A 23097-nucleotide genomic window follows, 5' to 3' on the forward strand; every position below is an offset into this window, starting at 1 on the left:
TTGTTTCCACTGAATTTAAGTTTAGTTCAGGGGCGATCAAAGCAATCAGAATAAAACTATAATCGTAATTGAATAATAATACAGCCAATCACACTTAAGCTTCAAGAAAAAGACAGCAGTAGGTTAGCCAGAACACAGGAAATGCCTACCATTTAATTTTCTGGGGAGCTCAGCCATCCGTCTACAGCCCATTTTATCAGGAATCACTCCATCTTTTGAAACCAAGCACAGCTGCTCCCCTAAGTATCAAAGGATCAAGGAGAATGTGGGGTACAGGTGACCCTGAGCTCCCAGGCCTGCATGTAGTACTCACCACTCCCCCGTGGTGGGGGTCCAATGCACCCACTCACCCAGGGCACTTGCTGAGGCTCAGCGAATCAGTGAGGGTGCTTTGGGGTGAAAGGAGCAGAAATGAGCCTGCGCCAGGCTTACCCAAGAAGGGATACTGTCAGTCACTGGCACCCAGCTCTCTCTCTTGTGCTCCATTCGCTCTGCCTTCCTCCACGTGTTTCCATATCCATCAAGGAAAAACGACCCCCAGCAGCCGTGGGGGCAGCATCTTTCCCTGTGACATTTAGAGGAAAGGGAGGAACTAGTTTTCCTAAGAACAAAGATGCTTATTTCCCAAAAGACTTGGCCATGTCCCTCTGAGTTCATTGGTCCTGACCAACTGGCCAGGGCCAGTCCACTGGGATGGACAGGACCTGCTGGTGCCCACCACAGGGTCCACTCCTGCACGCAGCCGGAAGGTGTCTGAGATGGCCTCGGCGTTGATGAGTCACCAGAAGTTAATGATAAAATGGGTAACACATACAGCAATTGCTATACATGTTGCTAAAATATCTGAGAACACCCAACTATTTCATTAATAGGATTTTAAGTAGTGTTTCCATGCCTCACAAACTGACCTAGGTTAGACATAAAAGAAAATCTTGGACCTTAAAGGAAACACCCCCGACAACACACACCATTTAAAACTCAGAAATAGACCAAGTGAAAACCAATGTGGATATTATGGAATTTTTAATGGAATCAGAAACCATGGAGGCATTATTAACTTTCAAAATCACATTTAATTTATCAAAAAGAAATACCGTCAGTGATACCCAAGATTCTGCAAGTGGAAACGCTAAAGTGTGAAATATAAACAAACAACATGATCGTGAAGAAATTATTTTGCTCAGCTGAATTTCTAACTAATTTTTAAGTAGGCAGATATCGTTCACAATAATCAACTGATTAAGGCAACACTTACTGAGCGCTTACTACGTGCAGACCCAGGCCAGGTATGTCACCTATGTCATCTTATTTAATCCTCACATACTTGAAAAGGAGATGCTTTTCCCATTTATGAACTAAAAACTATCCCCATTTATGAATGTGCTTAAATCTGAGCCATGGGGAAGTTCCTTAAATGTCCAACACATCTAGGTGATGAGATGCCGACTCCAGGGTGAGTTGGTCTACGCATCATGCTCCATGAAGGAACTTCCCAAGGCCCATTGAACTGAACTTTATTCAAAATAATTGAGTGCCTTCTGCATTCCAGGCACTGTGTTAGGCTTACCAGCAGCCTCTGCGCTTGGGAAAGCACACTCGCCCAGGAAGGCCTTGTTCTGACTTTTCATTTTTCCGAAGGGCTGAAACTCAAAGCACATTTCAGGATCTCACCTGCCAGAAAAAGACACCACTAATGCTGCCAAGGATTTCCTCCTGTCTTTTATGTCTCTGTAGTTGGAACAATTTAATAAAGGCGTCCAGGGTCCTGATTTTATCAATAAATATTTTTTTGAAATAATCTTCCTATTACAAAATGTTGAAGCCAATAGAATATTGTGCGTCATCAATACATCAACTTAAAAAAGCTAGTAGGCACTAACTAAAGTATGGTTATATCATGATCTACCATTTTTGGCTATTTTTTAAAAATGTATGTAGCTTTCACAAGTTTCATATTATAAATACCATTGCTTAAATACACATACAACTTTCAAGTACATTTCTCTATGTAGGAAAGATATGTAGGAATTTAATCACAATCAAAGGACAGAAACATGTCATGAACTATAAAGATTTGCATACTGTCCCAAGATCACAAATGAACATACCAATTTCTGTGCAAATAGGTCCACCTGGAATGTTGTCATGACTTTTGGTGTGACAGGACCATCTTGGGCTTTATTCTAGGGTTTAGTCCAGAGCAAGGCCTCTTTTGAGTGGTGGTAATTGTTTATATAATGACTAGCACTTTCTTTGTAAAGGGTAACTGGTGAATTTACATTGCAGTCAACTGAACGCCCTGCCAGGAAGGAGTGAGTTCTCAGGCCTGAGAGGTGACCCTCAGCAGGGGTGCGTCAGGAATGGCCAGGCCTGGGCCTAAGTCCAAATCTTACAGAGGCTTGAACTCCTCAGGAGCCAGCTTCCATCTCCCCACCAAGCGGCCAGGATATGGAAGGAGACAGATGGCTAAATTAGCAAATTACAGACACCCTTACGTCACTTTAACACCAGTTACCAAATGTTTTCGGAATGTCCAAATATTCCACAGCCCCCACCTTTGACAGTCAGGATCCCAGCCTCTGTGCAGCATGTGAGTGAATCAAATCGTATCTGAGTTAGAACAGTTGCCTAATATTCAGTCTTCACTTGCAAGAGTCTCCCTCTGTTTTTATTTTAAAACAGAATAACTAGAGAACTCCATATTAACCTCCAATTTTTAAAGAAAGGCAGGATCTTCAGCGACAACACAAAACCTGGGTCAGCAAGCTCCAGCCCATGGTCAAACCTGGGTGTGGACTAAGAGCTAACAATGACCTTCCCATTTTTAAATGGTTGAAAAAAAAAATCAAAAGAATAATAATTCATGACACCTGAAAATTATATAAAATTCAAATCTCAGTGGCCTAAATAAATATTGATTGGAGCGCGGCCACACCCGTTCATTTATATCTTGCCTATGGCTGCAAGGTTGAGTATTTGCAACAAGGACCAAACAGCCTGAAAAGCATAAAACATTTACTATCTGGTGTTTTACAGAAAGAGTTTGCTGACCCCTGGCATAGAGAAAGTACTGTGTTAAAATTATCAACAATAGAATAAAACAAAGTAAAACCTTTACTTATTGATCAATTTACTTGGGGGTGGTGCACAAACTCGGCTTCTGTTTTCCTTCGCATCCTTTACCATTAAGAAACTACCAGACATCTTTTTTTTTACTCTATCCTTGACTCTTTAAAAATACACATGTGCTGGGGATTATAAATAGAGCACTTCAGAAAGAGGGAGTGGCACAAAGGAGCAAATGCCTCAAATTTCACTCTTTTTTTAAACAAGCAGAGCAAAACAGAAACACACTAAAACCATCATTCTAAAAACTGCTGGAACGATCTCGGAAAGCCATAGGGCTGAAGTCAGTTATGACACAGGCGCACCTCCCTTGGCTGGGATGTAATTCTCTAATGATAGAGGTGGGGTTGACCTTCAGAAGAGATCTAAATGACCTTAAAAAAACCCTCCAGCGGGGCTGTCTGCCTTGAAACACGAACATGGCCCCTCCCACCTTCCTCCTGGGGTAAAGGTTGCCCCTCAAAGTCAGCAAGTAACTTACAGTAATGGATTTCAAAGTCAAGAATCTAATGCAAATCTAAGCATTTGCTTATACACTCTCTGAAGTCTCAGCAGATTAAGTTTGGAAGTATTTTCATAAATCATATCTACATAATCTAATAGAGGTGATTTCAGGAATACAGACTATGTTTCCTTCAATGTACTTGCCAAAGTGTTACTTTGGGGGGAATGGGCGGTGCGGAGGATAAGGTACCCCCCAGTCTGTTGAGTTTCTGTAACGTCATTGACTTTGTTAAAGGATGCTTAGTAATGGTGTGGTTTACATCTCGGAGAGCATGATGCATCACCCACAGGAGGTTCCACTTGTTTAAATGTTTCATTTTAAAAGATGCATTTTAAAAGATTCATTTTAAAAGATTAATTTAAAAGATGCAGCCGGCTAGCACCTTCATCAGGCACCCTTCCCAGGCTGAAATGGATTCTCTAGCACAGTCCTCACATCCATGACTCAAATCAAAGGAAGCCTCTTGACCTCTTCTCTTGACACGGGAACTTATGCTGTCATGTCACCTTACCCGTTTCCATTAAGTTATAAGATGCCCAAGTGATACAGGCTAATGCCTTTGGGGGTGCAGGATGGGGGATTCAGAAAAGATTAGACCCTTAAAACTTCGATTTTCCTACTGTAAGCCATTTTTCCAGATGTAAAGCGTGTCGGGGCATGCAGGGCCGATGCGGGGGCCGGGGGGTGGAGAAGACAGCACCGCATGTACTCGAATACTAGCTGTGAGTTAATCTGCAAATCACACCCAGCTCGACTGCTTGTCCCCTGTGTGGTCTTGGATATGTTGCTTGACTTCTCTGAACATCCCTTTCCTCTGGTGTAAACTTTGGCCAAGAATCCTGGAGCCTTGCACAGGGACTACATACACCAGATGATGAGCCCCAGCTCCATGAGGACTGATGGGACAAGGACAGCCATGTCATGTTTCCGAGGAGCTCCGGGGAGCACATTTCCTCCTCCTGAGGCCCTCCCCCTTCAGAGCTCAGGCTCCAGGGAGGGCCCAGACCTCAGCAGAGAAAGCAGACCCCCGAAGCGGACACTGTCAGATGCTGCGAAATGCCATGAAGAAAACCACATTGAGGAACCAACAGGTGACGGCGATGGGGAGTTGCCTCTTTCGAGAAGGTGAGCAGAGTCGGCCTCACTAAATACAGACCTGAAGCAAGAGGGGAACCCACCAGGCACAGAGCTGGGGGACCAGCAATCCACACAGCAGGAAGGGCAGGTGCCGGTGGGTCAGGCAAGCTGAGCAGGCTGAGCAAGGCAGAGGGCTGGTGCTGGGGTGCTCAGTCCTGCAGGCCTTGGATTGTATCCCAAGGGCAGTGGGAACCCACTCGGTGGTTTCAGAATGGAAATGACATGAATGAGTTCATGAATGAATATGAATAAATGAATGAATGAGCCTCATGAAAGAACTTGTTAAAAGCATTATGCAAATATAAACACACACACACACAAAGGAGCTTCCGTGCAAGCCCAAACACAAGGGAAAGTTATGTCTAGAGCAGATGCAGGAGACCGGGATGACCTCAGGCAAGGCCAGATTGGGAGACTTGGGTCCCCTGTGAAGGGAGCAAAGGAAAGTCATAGGGTTAGTCAGCGCTTCCACAGGCATGGCTCACCACTGGTGGGGGTGTGGGGGGGGCGCACTGAGCATCATTCCAAAGAAGGTTTTAAAGAACAAAGTCAAGGGAGTGGCACCCATCACAGAGGTACGCTTACAGGGTAATTTCTGTAGGATTTGTGATATTGTGTGAATGAGCCACTACACTTTGGGATACAGGACACACAGGTCTAAAGGGTGCTCTGTTTCAAACACCTTAGATGGTCATGCCTACTCAGGTCAAAAAGTAGCACATATAAGCTTTAAGTTACCAATAATTGTCACATGTAAATAATATGAGAATTTCCGTGAAATGCAAGAGAAAAAGAAAATTTTTTAATTACTACTTTATATTGTATGTGATCTTAAGTGTATGTTAGATTAATGAATCAATTTTCCAAGTAGTCAAAACACTTTTGAGGTAATCTTTTCATTGAGAAAATAAGGGATGACCTTGTCTTTGGGGTGATCTCATTGTTAGGCACGTGCAGATTACACAAAACACACCAATCTGGTCCTTTCTAAGCCAACACGTGCTCATTTGACGACTCCTTATGCAGGCATGCTAAGAAAGCTATCAGCAGATGGGTCTGCAGCAGACAACGGGAGTGGGACAGTCTTTCGTCCCCTCCCCATCCTCCCTCCCTCCCTGACCCCACTTCCCTTGAGGCACTTCCTCTACTCCAGAGGCTGGGAGCCTGTGAGCTGCATTTCCCAGCAGCAGCCTTCCGTAGGACGTCCTTGCAATGAGAGGCACCCATGTGAGACCTGGAAGTGGGGAGAGAAGCAGGAGACCTTACTGCAGGAACTTCAGGCCCAGACTTCTGCAAGCAGCTGGTTTCACCGATTTCAGCTGATTGCTGGCAACAGCGTCCATGAGTTCTGCAGCCCCTGGGTTCCTAAGCTCCAGCAGCGCCTTCCTGGGCTTCGCAACGCCAGCTCTTCCACTCATTCCAAAGCCTCTGATGCCCTGTGACAAGTCCCTTCCTGCTTGAGATACTCGGGGCCACTTCAGTTTGATCCAAGCCTCACTGATGTAGGAAGTCAGTAGCTCTCTCTGATCCTGGCCTGACCTGACCTTGATCTTGGTCCTTGGCCCCTGTTGCCTGTCAGCACCCACCTGTTCCTCTTTATTAAAACACTAAGAGCTGTGTGAAATAGATCTGTGAGCAGAAGAGAGAGTTCTCCATCCCAGGAGGTGTGCAAGCAATGCCAGAATGTCACTAACCAGTCAGGTGACAGAAGGGACTTCCAGGAAGGCGGCCATGCAGGGCTATGAGTTAGAGGCTTGACCCCATATTCAGACTCTAGACTCAGAAGCCTGCGCCCCTGCAGAGGCTCAGCCCCTCAGTTGGGGCCCCTTCCAACTTTCTCCCCTAGGTATACATTTCACTCCAGCTCTGGAAGTCAACCTGTGCCTGTCAGCCCGGGGCAGGTCTGGTTTCTGTGCCAAATCTATCCTGCCCATGGGCATAAGGATGACAGGCCGGGAGGTAAAGGACAAACTGCGGAGAGAAAGGGCTGCAGGCTTTGCAGCGGCCCTGGCTGTGGGCAGGCCAGCTCTGCAGGGGCACGATGCTGGGCACTCACGGCTCCTCCATCACTGTGGGCTGGCCACCTTTCACTGAAGGTCCTCGCTGGGGTAGCCTTTCTACCCGTGCTGCCACCAAGCCGGGCTGGGTGTCCCCGTTCCAGCCCACCACCTGTGGGAGCACCTTGAATCGGTTTCTCCAACTGTAGAGCACCTGTTCCCAAAGCTAGGATGTATTCATGGGAAATTGTCCATTTCCTTATATTTCCGTAAGTGAACTAAATCTCTCCCTGGGGTCTGTATTAATAAAGTAAATATAGGCTCAGTCCCCAGAATGTTGCCTTAAAAGGAGAGAGTTCCTTTCTCTGCTGCATGATGGTCTAGAGCAGTAAGGAGAGCTCTGGATCCCCATCTAGGGGGCCAGGGCTGGTCGGGTGCCCCCACCACCTTCAAAATGTGTCTCGCATCTCTGGAACTACGTTGGGTGTCCTAACTTTCTCAGCCTTAGATCTGAAACTGCGGAACTTGAACAGAGACAGAAGCCTAACAGGCACGTGGCTTCATTTTACGCAAGAAACAGAAGGGAGCTCCCACCCCTTTGTCCAAGGGCAATGGGCAGATTAATGGCCCCCCAGAGATGTCCATGTCTTCACCCCCAAAACCTGGGAACATGCCACCTCACATAGCAAAGGGTGAGATGTGATGCAGGTTAAAGACATTGAGATGGGGGAGTATTCTGGATTATCCAGGAGAGCCCCAAGTGATCTCATGAGTCCTTCAAAGTGGAGACACTCTCCTGGCTGTAGTCAGCCAGAGAAATGTCACAGCAGAGAAAGGGCCAGAGAGATGCTGGCTGTGAGGATGAAGAAGGGGGCCACCAGCTAGAGAATGAGAAGCTGGAAGGGACAAGAAAGTGGGCTGTCCCCTGGAGCTTCCACAAGGAATGTAACCCTGCTGGGTCAACCCTCCCCTTGGAGCAGCCTGGACCACTGACCCACACCCCATGTCCCCTGGGCGGCAGTGTTCCAAGGCTGGCGGCTCCTGCTCCAGCACACCTCCCAGCCCTGCTTGTGTCTGGACACCCAGCTCCTGGTCTAGGGCCTGCCTTGAGGGAAACCCGAGCTGAGATCTGTGACTTGCCAACATGACAGGGCATGTGCGTGCACAGTGAGAACTCCACATGAAGGGGTCTGTGGACTTGGACATAAATAAGCACCCTGACAATATGAGCTGTGCACAGTGGACCACAGCCATGTCTCTGAGGGAGGTTTTGAGAATTAAATGAGAAACTGGTTATTTTTACCAAGTCTGGCTTAGAGGAAGCAGCTGATTCATTCTAGCTACCATCATTATTATTTGCACGTGCATTTATCTGTGCAAGAAGCATATATCACCACAAACACACAAATCTGTTACCTTGTTCCCATTTTACAGATGGGGGCACGGAGGCCCAGAAAGATTTCTGACTTACCTGAGGTCCTGCTGCTTCACTGGTGGGCTTAAAAAGCCAACTCCTAGGCTGAGATGCACTCAGGACAGTCCTCACATCACCGGCATGCCCCTAGGACCATCACCAGGAGGGGCTTTAGCAATCCAGCCTCTGCTAATGCATTTCTCCAGCGTCCCCTCACAGGGCGCTCATGGCTGGACTCATGAGCACGGACTTCCTGGGGAGGCAGAGGAGAGAAACGAGGGTCAGGTCACCACCCGCCTGAGCTCCCAATACACAACCCTCTGTCACCAGGTCTGGGTGTTTCCTTGGCTCGGTGTAAATGATCGATTAGCCAGAAAGCCTAATATCCTTCCAGCAGCTAGGGTCTCCCTCTCTTGTGCAATTGTGGAGTCTGAAGGCAAACCCTACTGCTGCCATATTTATCAAAGGCGGGAGGTTAATGGGGATGCCTGCCAAGCCACAGGGAAAGACATTCCCAAGTGGGTGGGGCAGCATGAGTTTGCTGCCACCCTGTGCATCTACTGAGACAGGAAAAATCAGGCATGTGTGGATGGTGATACCCACCGGATCCCTGGTGGCTCCACAGGCAAGCCAAACAACACCCTTGTTCTGGGCCCCTTTGCTCCCATCTTCCTCATGCATCACCTCCACCAGGAAGCCCTCCTCGTCCACCCCAGCCCAGCCCAATCCATGCTGCCTGTGCCTTCTCTTAGCACCTCGCACTGACATGGGCTGGTACCAGCAGCTCTTTGGCCTGGTGTCTATGTCATCGCCCCAAGAAGCTCCCTGAGGAGCCACAGTCATGTGTTTAGATGTCACCACCTAGCAAATAGAGATTGGCAAATAGCAGGTGCCTCCAGAGGTATTTGCTGACTAATTAATGGTGAGTGCCTATGCATCATTCAACACTTAGGAGTCACGTGTTCCAAGCTTTGAAAGGAAAGACCAGGGCAGGTGCCCAGCTTTCAGCACAGAGTAGCTATGGCATTGCATCAGCATATAGACCTCTTCCTCAGGCCTTTGGCTTCCCCACTTCCTCTGAAGGGTGTGGTGGACACAGGGTAGTGAATCCTTTGCAGAGAGGGCTGTGTGTCTCCTGACACCCTGTGCCCTAGCACATAGCAGGTGCTCGGTAAATACTCAATTACAGAATGACTTAATGACAGCATGAGTCCCCACTTTCTCTTCAACCCCATTTATTCAACCAAGTTTTGGGGTCCCTGACATACCCCAGCATTGTACTGGCCCTGAGGATAAAGGGGGTTACACAGCCTCTGTGCTCAAGCCGGGTTGGGGGAGGAAAGAAACTAAGGGCTTTTTTCATTTCATCCTCACAAGTGCTTCACATATCAGGTAATCTCATTCCCTTACACCTGATGAGGAAACAGGATTAGCCAGGAAAGGTCAGCTGTCCAAGGTCATAGACCTAATAAGCAATGCGGCTTCTGTTTGAATCAAGGACTGACTCCAGAACCCATTTCACTGGGCTTCCTTACTAAAGGAAGAGTTAAAAACATTTTTGAAAGGAAACAAATCTAAATAATAATAAGATGGTGAATGTGAAGCTGCAAGACTGAGAAGCAAATTATTGTGACTGATCAGGAGAGGGACGGGGGATGAGCTGGCTGGAGGGTATTGGGGAGATGGGGCAGAAACGCAGCCGGTGCCTGGGCATTAGGCAGCAGCCCTCCCAGGCCACCCCTTATGGTTGGGCCCTGCACATGGGGGCCACAGCTTAGGGAGTGCCATTCCATCCCAGACAACCACACCCATTAGGACACCCCCCTGACAGGTGGAGGTCAAGCATTTTGTGGGAAGGGGCATCTTTTCCTAATTCACCCAGGGTGCTGACTGGGCTGGAGGCAGCCGTGGCTCTAACCTGGATTTCAGCCCCGGACCATGGTGGGTCAGAGGAGGGCAGGTCCTAGCAGGGAAGCCAAGAGGGAAGCCCAGCACAGGGTTCAAGCAGACTGAGGCTGGGGAGTGGCCGGAGCTCATGTGCTGCCCAGAGGTCCCTGGCATGCGGTTATCCACAGTCGTGACCCCGGAGAGCCATCCGAACGTCCAGCTGTGGGGGGGGGCAGGAGGGGGGCGTCTCAGTGAGTTACCATTCACCCACAAAATGGACTCCTCTCCAGCTATTTTGTAAAAAATCACATTTTTAAGAACATCATAATAGTTCAGAAAATATTCATGCCATAAGAGTAAAAAAAGATGCAAAACTTTATATGAATCTTTCTGTGTTTATACATGTACACATATATAAATCTGTAATCTCGAAGTCTTCCATCATGCACATGTATTATTGCTATAATTAAAGAAAATCTAATTTTAAAAATGTACAGCTTTCAAAGGACCCAGGACTCTGGTTCAGAGCCCAGAGAGCAGCATGGTGCCGGTTTCTGGCCTGCTGGTGGAGCTCCGGCGGCCCCAGCCTGGACAAGGCCCGCTGAAACCAAGGCTGTGCGCAGGCCACAGGCCCATGGCACGCTCCTCCGAGGTGGCAGTTGAGTGCTGCGAGCGTGCAGCACCCTGAATGTCCCCTGCTCTGGTGTGACATCTCTAATCAGCTTTAGGAGGAAGGCATTCCCACCGCATATCCCTGACACATTCAGCCTGCACCCCCTTGTAACACAACTGGACCCAGGCACTTGCACACTAGAAAGCCAGGTGGTGTCACGGTGAGGGGTGATTAAGGTGCTAGCGAGGGACTTTAACATTGCCGAGGGTGGTGAGATCTCTTACAGTCCTTTCTGGGGCCCAGCTGTGGAGCTGGAAGCCCTGGAGGTGGTGGGCAGGCAGGCAGGAGGCCCAGAAACCAGCAGAGGAAGCAAGCATGTCAGAGCTGGAAGGGGCAGGAGAGGGCCCGCTGCGCAGCACGGGCCGCCCTGGAGGGAAACGCGGAGCGTCGGAGATCTGCGATGTCCCGCTGCACCCTGACAGTCAGGACCCCTCTCCCCCACACCCTGGCCCTGGCTACCAGAACAGAACATTCCGGGTGCTCCCAAGCCTACTACCTTTTCTTAGGCAACTTTGTTTTTAACTGACATTTCTAGTTGCAAATTAATCTCAAAACTGTATTTAAAATTACAAATTCAAATTTCACCCTTAACTCCTCACAAAAGCTGTTTCCTGTTCCCTTTCGTCTTGACCACATTCCGTCCAGTCCCTCCTCCTGGGAAGGGCACTTCCCTTTTTGCCTGCTGAAACTCTGCTCTGTCCCCAGCCTGCCCTCTGAAGGGCTTTGTCCCTGCAGCCCTCCCTGTCCTCACCCAGCAGCGTCAGGGCCCTGCCAGCACTTCCCCAGATTTTTGCACACCCGCTGTTACACCTGTCCCCTCTTCCCACCTTTCTGTGGCTGCTGGAAGGCAGGGCCCACATGCACTCCCTGAACGCCTCCTCCACAAAGCCCCTTCCCAGGGCTCTTGAGAGGGGAAGCACTGAAATGGCATAAACATATTTTTGCACTCATTTTCCCCTCAACATTCTATCAATCGTTGTTCCTTCTTCAACAAGGTGAGTCCTGCTTAATATTGAATGGCTATATGATATTCAATCCCTTCCTCACGCCGCACACCATTATGGAGCATCTACCGTACACAGGCACCACCCAAGGCATGGGGAATCCAAAGGGCTAGAGGGTTCACATCCTGCCCACTTGGCATTAAAGGCAACGCACCTGTAGCCACAGATTCAGAGGCTTACGAAATGCACATGAGCACCACCCTCACCACCCCCACTGACAGATGAGAAAACAGGCACAGAGGCAAGCCACAGGCAGAGCCCTCTTGGTACCCAGAACCCAGACCACAGCCCAGGCCTCTTCCCAGCCTGCTCCTCTCTCCAAGTAACAAAAGAGGAACGTGCTTCTTTATTAGTTAGACTTCTGCAGAGTTCTAAATCAGAGCATTCAAAATTTTAAAGTTTGATCAGCTGAGAAATAAGGATGTTAAATATGATTGCATTTGAGGGTACAGACTGTTCTTCCATTACTTGCTTTGATTAAAAAAAAGCTATCTGGGCTCTGAGGTAGAAAAGTTAAATGTGACAAGGAAAAAAAAAGCCTTCAAGTTTGCTGTCATTCCTGTGTTTTGTAAGGAAATCATATTGTTTAAGACGTGTTCGTCGCCACATCGAGAACACATGAGTTAGCATCTGTAGTTAATAGGCTTCTCTCCCTCCTTAATTGCTAAAAATAAGAGCGATTAGGAAGAATAAAAAGTTATTTCTATGATTCTTTAGGGAGCCTAAGAAAGGCTAGATTTTTTAATGGAGTGTAGACCAGAGGCTCAGATTCCTCCACTGAAATTTAATTGGTGCAATATTGAAGTTTAAATAGTAATAAAGTTTTTGTCTTTGGGTTATGCAGGGAAAATTACCCATAACATTGTTTGGATTATAATATCTTCACTGGTACCCTGGTCTTATCTTTTTCTGGAGATGATGACTGTTCTTACTGTTCTGATATTTTCCAGGTTGCATCCCTTCCCCTCTGAGCCTGGTAAACGATGCTGAATTTCAGGGAACTTTTCAGAATGGCTAGAACAGTGTGCAGATCAAAACAGATCTGGATAAAGGGGCACCAGTGAAGTGAGAGGCTGCTCTTTCCAGCAATGCCAAACGCCAGCACTCTCTCATATTCTTGAGAGGAGAGATAAATGACCAAAAAGAAAAAAGAGAGAGAGTGTGTGTGCCTGATGCCAGCTCACTTATCTCCACCTTCTAATTGAAGAGTTGGCCGAGACTCAGAATGTGGCCCTGACCACTTTGGCCCTCAAGACGCCACATCACCACCAGAGGGAAAATGATCGATCACAAATTAGCCTCCCATTAGTGCAGGGTGAGACTGTCCTGAAAGGAGAGGAAAGAAAAGCTATAAAAACAATTTGTGTTGAAATCATTCAAAGACCTACAGGTCGTGGAGACCTAGTGGTGAGCATCATCTCATACGTTACTACCAGAGTTAGACACACCAGAGATTTACAAAACGTGAAAACTGGACACAGCCTCCACGTGTACATGAACTTGACCTTGGCTAACTACTTTGTAGCAAAAGTCTGGAATGACTTTGCTTCACCAGGTCTGTGACCTGTGGGGACTTAAATCAGGGGCTTTTGCAGGGTCTCTTTCCCCCAGAAAAGGGTCAGGATATAGGGTTGCCAGATGCAGGAAGTAAAATTACAAGATAGCCATTAAATTTGAGTTTCTTTCAGTAGACGTATATCCCATGAAATATTTGGGACATACTTATGCAAAAATAGTATTCACTAATTATCCGAAATTCCAGTTTTACTGGGTGTCCTGTATTTTACTTGACAGTCATAGACAGGAGGCAAGCTGTGGGCCAGCCCTCCCCTTCTCCTTCCTCGATTTGCTCCCAGGGTTCCCTTAGCTGAGCCCCAGAAGCCTCAGGCAGAGCCCTCTGAAAAGTACCCTGAAGTCTAGGTGCAGAAGAAGAGCAGAGGGTCTTTGGGGTCTCCTGTCTGGAGTCATAGGATGCATGCTATGTACTAGGTTCAGGGCTGCGATGCAGCTCTAAAGAGGCCAAGTCTTTGCATTTGTCTTGCCAATGGGTTTCAGCTCTGGGCAAGTTCACTATAGATTCAATGTGACCAAAGAACTGACAGAACATTCTTGGGGTGAAAGGGATAGCCCCAACTGCATTTCCACGGTGGCAGGTTAATCACTAATATCCCATCCACTCAGAGTGAGTCTACATGCAGCAAGCTGGTCTCTGCTTCTGGGCCTCTCTGCCCACATAACGGTCCTCTGGGCCTCTGCCCTCAGCGCTGCCACCACTCCAGCCTCTGCTCTGCTCCCCTGCAGCCTTGCGGCCATGGCACCATATTGTGCCCAGAGCACTGGGTGGAGCTCTTTTTATAGTCAACAGCCATGTATTTGCCCACAGGTGTGCAGTGAGCTAGTCAACCAGGGCCAGATGAGAATCCTGGCCACAGGAACTCTCATTTTATCTACAGCATTCCTCTTTGTTAGGCACCTGCCACCAGGTAAGTAATAAGCCCATAAAGGGCCCAGGTGAGAGATTACCAAACTTATATGTGCACAAACATCACTGAGGAGACCTGCTAATAATCCAGCCTGGACCCCAGCCCTCAGAATCCCTCATTCGGTAGTCTCACGGATACCCAGTTATCTGCGTGTTTAATAAGCAACCCTCTCTGCCCCCCTATCACCTCGCCCCAAACACACGCCAGGTGATCTAGATACAGGTAGAGTCTCTGAAAAATACTGACCCAGATTTTAGGCGCTCCCCAAACACAGATGGAGAAAGACATCATTTTAATAACACAGTATTAAAAACATTTTCTCCAAAGACCTTTATCATTCCTCAATTTGGCATTTCACAATCTGGCTATGATTTTTATTTTAACAACATGATATAAAAAATCATCAGAGTGAAAAGTATTACTTCCACAAATGGGTCATTCTTATAGAAATCAATTTTGTTGTCTCAGCCTGTATTTTTGTTTCTTAAACTTAATGCAATTTTCCCCATGATGAGGACCAATGAATTATTTATAATAGTTTACTCATAGTCTTATACCTTCCTTCTGTGCTTGAAAGACAAACATAATTGCAGAATTTTAGGATCATAATGGAAAATGGTAAGATGAAAATAATTACACAATTTTAGAATTACAATAGAAAAAAAGCCAGTGACTTATAAAAATATAAGCTTTACTTAAAAGGGTATTTTCCTATATTTTTTCCAAAGTAAATATAAGAAATACATTCCTAATATATTAAGTACATTATTATCCATAATATGTAATACAAATGTATTATTACATTCATATGTAATATTATTAGATATACCACTAGCAGTTGCTAATAAAATAAGATATTTTCATCAATGACTCTATGTCAAAATATCAGTAGGATTTTTGCTCTCATTATTTGGAAAGTTCTATATGGCCTAGACTTTCAGTGTCAGAAAAACTCAGTATTTCCCCACAAGCTTTTAAAAATAGCCTAATCAGGAAAATTTCTATCTACATTTTAAAGGTATACAAAAAGTAATTTAAAGGTATATAGGTGTCTTGCCAATAGGCTTCAGCCCCAGGCAAGTTCACTACGGATGCAGTGAGACCAAGAATGACAATGGAATGTCCTTGGGGTAAAAGGGTTTATTACCCAGCTTTGTTCTTCCTGCAATAGGTTGAGCACACACGTCTGCATCCAACAGTCTGCAGGTCTGTCATCCTCCTTGTCTCTGCCCCTCCCAGAGCACAGGGCAGAGCTCTTTATATAGTGACTCAGTCAGTAATAGCTTATTGCCCACGGGTGTGGAAGCGGTAGCCCAGCAGCAGGCCAGTAACTTCATCAAGTAGTTTAGGGTCAGGTGAGGATCGTGGCCATAGGAACTTCTGTTTTCCCCACAATAGGAAATTATTGGTCTATTTTAAATACAGCCCATAGATAATAATACTAAAACTTCACCTGCAGAACATAAATTGAATATTGTAATTTACAGAATTATGGGTTGAATTGCATCACCCAAAAACATACGTGGAAATCTTAGCCCCTGAGAGCTGTAAGTTTGACCTTGTTTGGAAATAAGGTCTTTGCAAATGGAATCAGCTACAATGAGGTCATCTGGGTGGGACCCAGCCCTGCATGCCTGCCGTCTCTGTAAGAAGAAAGTGATTTGGAGACAGAAAGGAGAAGGCTGTGTGAAGACACAGTGAGAAGAGGCAAGGAGGGATTCCCTGGAGCCCTGGGGGGAGCAGTGTCCTGCTCACACCTTGTTTCAGACCTCCAGCCTCCAGAGCTGCAGAAAATACATTCCTGTTGTTTTAAGCCACCCGGTTTGCAGTACTTTGTTACAGCAGACCTAGGATGCTAATGTGTGTGTGTTTCACTCCAAGTACACTGAAAAGGTTTTATTTCCTTTTTGCAAAATAATTAAGTGAAATACTGAAAAAAATTAAATAAAAAGACAGTAAAGGCCTCCCACAAACCTGTTAGGCAGCAGTGCCTCCTTGGGCCAGCCCAGCTGCCTTAACAAAAGAGCTTCCTGTTGCATGTTCCAGCTGGTTCCTTCGCATCTGGCAGAATGCCACTGTTCATTCTCCCTTGTATGTCTCTTCTTCTCTGAGCATCCCTCAATCTGTCTCCCCTTCCTGGGACACTGTCACTTCCAATGTCCCCTTCCACCCTCCAGGAAAGGGTGTATTTGGCTGCCCTCTGGAGCACCATGCCCAAAGACGTCCTCTCTCTCCAAGGCCCTCCATCAGGTTTTGCCCACTCAAAGCTTTCTAACCAACTTCATGCTAATGTCTCTCAGCAAGTATTTCTCAAAACAGCCAGGCCTTTTAATTTATGAACATTTCAGCCCACAGGTAAAAAGGGCACACTAACGGCTGCTTAGTAGGACTGTTGTGGAAGAGTCAGCACACAGTAGGTGCTCACTAAAGGAGTCACTTCACTCATGCAGACATGGCTCTGGAGGGTCAGCCAAATTTTAAGACCTGAAAGCCAAAGGGGAGGTAATGGGGCCTCTTCATCTGACAAAACCAGGAGAGACATCTGGGAAGCAGGACCTTCTTAACTGTCTTTATTCTTGTCTTGGACCTCATACACAGGACCAAAGGGCCAGCCACCTCCAAAGGTGGAGTCTGCATTTCAGATACTTTCAAAGTCACTCAGGCTACAGGTGCAAGTCTGACCTGGCTGAGGCTCTGCTCTAGGCTCTGAGCAAGGGACAATGGAAGCCAGGCCCCTGCCCTCAGGGACACTTCCAACCTTATAGATGATATACATGAAAAAACCTTATGGAAACATGGCTCTTTAAGAATGATCTCATGAACGGTGTCAGACAGAGTCAATCATCTCACACTTCCTGGAGGAGGCGCCTGGGTAAGCTCATGGCCTGAGAGCTCATGGTCAGTATGAGGACTGGGCTCACTCTGATCCTCCCAAGTATTTATGGAATAGAGGTCATGCTTGCATAGGAAGCAAATTCTCTTCAAGGTCCTAGGATGGCAGAGGAGGATTTTGACAACCAAGTTTTGATCTTAAATATCTCTTTCTATAGGGAAGACTTTCCTAACTCCAGCCCCAAACTCAAGTAGCCAGATGACCTGAATGTAAGTCTACATGGTACCCTGCCTTCTCCTCGTGTTATGCATCACAAATGTGATTGGTCATCTGTGCAGTGGTCGTTACGCGATGTCTGCAATCCCAGCTAACTGAAACCACAGTGGGGCACAGATGTGCCTGACTCCCATGTCCTGGTTTTACCAGAGCCTGCTGCAGTGCCTGGCACACTGTCGGTGACTAACAAATACTTGTTGAATTAATAAAATCTTCTCAGGCCTTTCTGCTCAAAGCGTGGTCAACCAACCAGCTACATCGGCATCACCTAGAGCTTGTGAGAAATGCAGCATCTCAGGTCCCACCCCAGACCTGAGTTTGGATTTTAACAAGCTTCCAGGTGATTTATGCACATTAAAGTTGGAGAAGCACTGATCTGAGTCACAAAGAACCATGTTAAACCAGGGGTAGGAAGGTTTACAGTCAATGGGAGGGTCAAAGGTGGAAGGGACCTCAGCCTGCTAGCACTTATTTGCCCCAAATACCCTCTACTGCCTCTCTATCTCTCACTCTCCACTTCTTTGGATCTCAGACACTTCCTCCAGGAAGCCTTTCCAAGCTCCTCTTGATTAGGTCAGGGGCTCACCCACAGGCGCCTTCCACACTATTATATTAATAAGTTCTCCCACCCCTTGCTTATCTATCTCCTCTATTGGTCTGGTAATTGAGAGATTAGTAGGAAGCCATTGTAGGTAGTCGAAACAGTCATGGTTCTGAAAACTTTGTGGAAGTCAAAACTTCCTTAGTAGAAAGTCAAAACAGACATTGTTTTAAAGACTATGTGTTCCCAATGGCTAACAGAGTCACTGGAATCAAGTACACGGTCAGTAAATAACGGTTGGGTGACCAGCTGTACAAGCAGCAGCAGGTGGGGCCTCCAGCACCAGCCTAGAGAGTCAGCGAGGTGCTCTTAGGCCCTTCCCGGCTCAGGCTCACCTGGACAAGGGATCTGCAAACTTTCCCTGAACTGGCAAAGGGAGTAAATATGTTAGGTTGTAGGTGACACCACCCTTGTCCTGCTACTCAGCTCTGCTCCTGGGCTGCGGAAACAGCCGTGATGACACCTACACACCAGCAGGCATGGCTCTGTTCCAGTCAAATGCCAATCATAAAAGAAGGTGGACAGCTCACCCACCCTAGTTTACCAACTCCTGATCTTAGGGGATGAGATCAAGAGTGGCCTCTACACTTCGGGCTCTAAGGGCCCAGGGCACTTGCTGCGGTTGCCTCTCAGGGGCAAGTTGGCACATCCCCAGCTGGTGTTTGCTCTGGGTCATGCCGAGCCCTTTGGGGACTCTTCCAGGTGTTAGACGCAGTTTATGAAAATGGAAGCATATTAACTAAAGAGGATAAACTGAATATGCCCCCACTCCTAGATCAGAATAATAAGAGGTCTGTGGCATCAACCTCTCTGTGTTGCAATCAACCACTTCCAACTGCTGAGGGCCGTTTCTTGACCATGAGCACATATATGCAAACACACACACCTACACAACGGAGAAAGAGAGAGAACTGGACGTTGATGCCTGTCTAGTGGATATTTAAAATGTTACACTTAGTATTTCCCTCCAGTTTAAGAGGCTCCTCCATAAATGTACAAATGGCCTTTGGACAATAAAACTGATGGGATTGTAGAGCCGAGTCATCACCCTGTCCAGGTCCCCACTAAGAAGCTCTGTTGCTCTGATGCAGAGCTGTGGCCTCCTGCCTCTATCCTATTACCCTCCCTCTTGCCCCTATCCATAAGTATGCTTCGTATCCACATTATGACACTGAAAAGGCTTGGCTCGTAGGCATCCTGTATGACGTGAGCATTCATTTTATTTATTTAAAGGATGGCTTGCCTGGATGGTCTCCAGACGTAAAGCATCTTACATTCATGGGGGTCCAGGTACTGCTGGAAATGCATTCATTCCAATACCACTACCATTGAGCCAAGGCTAAAAGCCTTTCTCAGACACAAGGAATCAGAAAATATACAATGGGAGCATCATGTTAATATATAATATCCAATGGCTCTTTCAAACAAGTGTATCAAATTGGTGCTTCTGGAGCCCTGAGTCAACTAGCTTCATTCATCAATGGTCAGGGAGGGGAAGGGAGCAGGCGAGGGCTGCAGCTTCCCTCTCTTCAAAGTGCTCTTTACTTAATGAGATTGGACAAAACCAAGCATCCCAGTTTTCCCTCAGGTTCTGTTGCTTAAATAATTCACATGGTCATGCAAAGAAAGCACAAAACACAAAAAAAGAGCAGTAAGAACTTATTTTTGGTAATTTGATCTCTACATTCCTTCAGCAAATGCTCATTGAATATGAACTATATGCTGGGACCCATCTAGGCTGCAGAGTTAGAGAAAGAATGAAGATAAAACTTCCCCCACCCACCCAAGTCTTTCTGGTGAAAACAGGAAATAAACAAGTAACTCTAATATAGAGAGAGATAAAATAAAAATAATTGATGGCAGAGGTTCATAAAAAATGCTAATGTGATGAAGATGGTGGAGTGTAGAATTGGCAGTCAGAGGAAGTGATATTCGAGTTGGTTGTTGAAGTTTAAATAAGAGTTTGCCAAGCAAAGGGCTTTCTATGGGAAGAAAAGAGTAGATATTGCACATTCTGAGAATAAAGAATGGTCTGTAATGGGGGTACATCAAAGACGGAGAAGCCAGAACTGGATTCGGAAAGTTAGTCCTGCAAAAGGCTTCATTGGCAAGGTGAAGGGATTGGGTTTTATCTTGTGAGCCAGGATTTACCACAGTATGAGCCACGAAACAATAGTTTCGTCAGTTGTTAATAAGTATTGTGCAACTAAGCTTGGAAAACACTGTAGCAAAACACTGCAGCACTCAGAGCCTCTAATACTTCAGTACACATCGGAACTTCCAAGAAGGAATACAGAAGGTACACTAAATACAGAAGATACGCTACTTCCTAGATATTTTAATCATGGCAACTTTTTTTTTATTTTAAGAGAATTGTATCATGGAATTGGTATTCCAAAGAACATGCTTAGGGAAATGCTACTGAAGCAGCACAAAGCAGGGGAGTTTTTGTTTGTTTTTTCCTGAGATTTAATTGATAAGACAACATTATATTGGTTCAGATGTACAACATAATGATTCATGTGGAGTGTTTTTGAGTAGAGCAATAACCTACGTAGATTTTCAGGATAGAAGCCTAACACTGGAAGCAAGAAAAATATTAAAATGGGGGGTGGGAGAAGGTAAGGCTTTGTGACCGATTTCACAAAGTAAGGAATTAGGAGCCGATGATTACATGCAGTTCTAATTTTGTCCCTGGGAAGTCATTGCAGTCTCCTGTGATAAGAAGGGACCCAGGAGGAAATACATGGTGGGGCAGAGCAGTCTGGGACATGTCGATCCGACAGTGACTTCCCGACAGCACTGAGAAGATGAGCTCCTGATTTGCAGCAGCATTATTTTAAGCTCGTCTGCTGAAAAATCAGAGGGCTCAGTTTTTAATGGAATGCTATGAAATGCATATTAATTTATTGCCAGGACCTGAGTCTTTTAGTGAAATACATATTTATAAACCTTTGTGGAGCATAGATCATTTACCTAATAGAGCAAGACTGCTCTAAAATTGCCATCCTAATCTATCAGGTAAATATCCATTTATAATTGGTTATTTAATCCTTGCTCTTTTCCCAATAGGTCAAAATGGCCCTGTAAGACTGCTTCATTCCTCGGCAGAAGTCTGTTATCATCCATCATAATGTCAATAGAGATATATACATTAAAGAAATTATGAAAGTTACTGCTGGGGACAAGGGGTAACCTTTAGACTGAGAGAAATGCAAACCAGAATGGAACAGCTGCTGTGGGTGACGAGGAGAGTTTTCATGCTAATAATCGGTCCTAGCCCAGTGCCGAAGGGCAGTGAGAGGACGGCAGGGTGAGCTGGGCTGAACGACATTTTCCGATCCTCTTGATCAGGTCCCTGGAAAGGTATGTGCTCTGCACCCTTAGACCCTTCATTTCGTACGACCGTAGCACACCCACACACCTCACATTGTTCTATGCATCTTAGGAATCTCAAAAGTACTCCCCTGACTTTTACTCAGCATCTGTTCTATGCTTACCAGATCTCACTTACAATCCTAAGTGCCTTATTTCCCAACATTCTCAGTGCTGTTTCCCTGGTGAGGAAACAGACGCTTGGCCAACTCAAAGTTCTGCCCGGAGCCCCACAGCTGAAAAGGGCAGAGCTGAGATTTGAACCCAGATCACCCTCTTCTCCCTAAAGCTGCTTTGCGCACTAAGACTGGGGTTGGTCCGGGAAACTCTCCAGGTGCACAGGTTAGGGGGACACCCTGGAGCTGGGAGCGTTTTCTGAGCCAAAAGGTATCTGGGAGCAGAATGCTTGGCCAGAGGAATTGTGAGCCCCAAGATGGAAAGCCCCCCATCCCTCTCATGGCAGATGGCCTAGAAAGAGACCACAGTGCGTTTTATCAGTTTCCTCCTGTTAATCCAACTGGTCCTGAAATTCAGCTTTGCAAACGTGTGTGTGTGTGTGTGTGTGTGTGTGTGTGTGTGTGTGTGTGTGTGTGTGTGTGTGTGTGCATGTGGTGTAGGGCCCATCTTGTCAATCAAAGCCATACATGGAATCCCTACAGAGAAGCAGCACATGAGGCTCAGCCCCAGTGTTGAAGGGAGGTGGAGAACCTGGGACTCTAGGCCTTGCCCCTCAGGACTCCATGGGACCCCCACCTGACTCCATGCCCCTGGCGGTCCCAAGACACTTCTCTGAAAGCCTGGGCTATGAGACCACGAAGGCCACAGTTGGAAACCCCAGGGTACAGGGCATACAAGTGGCTTATCCTGGCTCCCCAGTGGGGTTTCTGCCCTTGGGTGTAAAAGCCACGGCGGGGAAGGGGCTCCCCAGTTGGGGTAAGCTGAGCTGATGTTCATCACTTTTTGGTACAAATGTTTCAAAACTCAAAATCCCCAGTTGTATGCCATGTGAGATTTATAAGCAATCATAAAAAAGAGATGTTCTGAACCAAAAGACCAGCCATACAGAGCAAGAGCTTAGAGCTTAGCTCTAAAGGCTGCCAGTCAGACCCCTGGCAAAGCCACCCCTTCCAGTGCGCAGTGTTAGAAACTGACGCAAGCAGTCAAAGGGCAGATGTGATGGTGACAGAACCACCCTAATCAGGGCCTCATTCAATCTCTGCAGCAGGAATTGTTGTTCGCTTATGAAAGATGGAGAAACTGAGGCACAGGGAGCCCATGTCTTGTGCCCGAGGTCACAGAGCTACTAGTGGGAGAGGCTTTGGAGGGTTGGGACCCTGTCCGCATACATGGTCCTTTTTCCCTCTGTATAGAGAAAATACGGTAAAATCTTGTTTCTCTGGGATCATGAGAAAATGAACTGTTTCACCAAGTAGATTTTCCAGGTAACTGAAACATCTACCTTTGAGCCCCAAAACGTTTTAAGATTTTAATTATTTTAATGGAAACACTTCCTCTGTTCTTAAAACAGTCTATTCAGTGTGATTAACCTTGTCTCTTTGGCTCAGGGCCATCAGTATAAACTGTGCCTTTATACTGTGATATAACCCACTGATAGATCATCCCAGAATCTTCCAGAAGCTAGTCATGCATCGCCTGGACCATGGCAGCAGCTTCTGATCTTGCCCCCTCAGCCCACCCTAGTTCCCAAGCCCTCCCCACCAGTAGCCAGAGGGCCCCTTCCCAGGGCCGGCTGCCCAGGGCCCCCAGTACTAAAACCCTCAGTGGC

The sequence above is a fragment of the Manis javanica genome, chromosome 8 (assembly GCF_040802235.1).
Source record: "Manis javanica isolate MJ-LG chromosome 8, MJ_LKY, whole genome shotgun sequence".
In the NCBI taxonomy this organism is placed as follows: domain Eukaryota; kingdom Metazoa; phylum Chordata; class Mammalia; order Pholidota; family Manidae; genus Manis; species Manis javanica.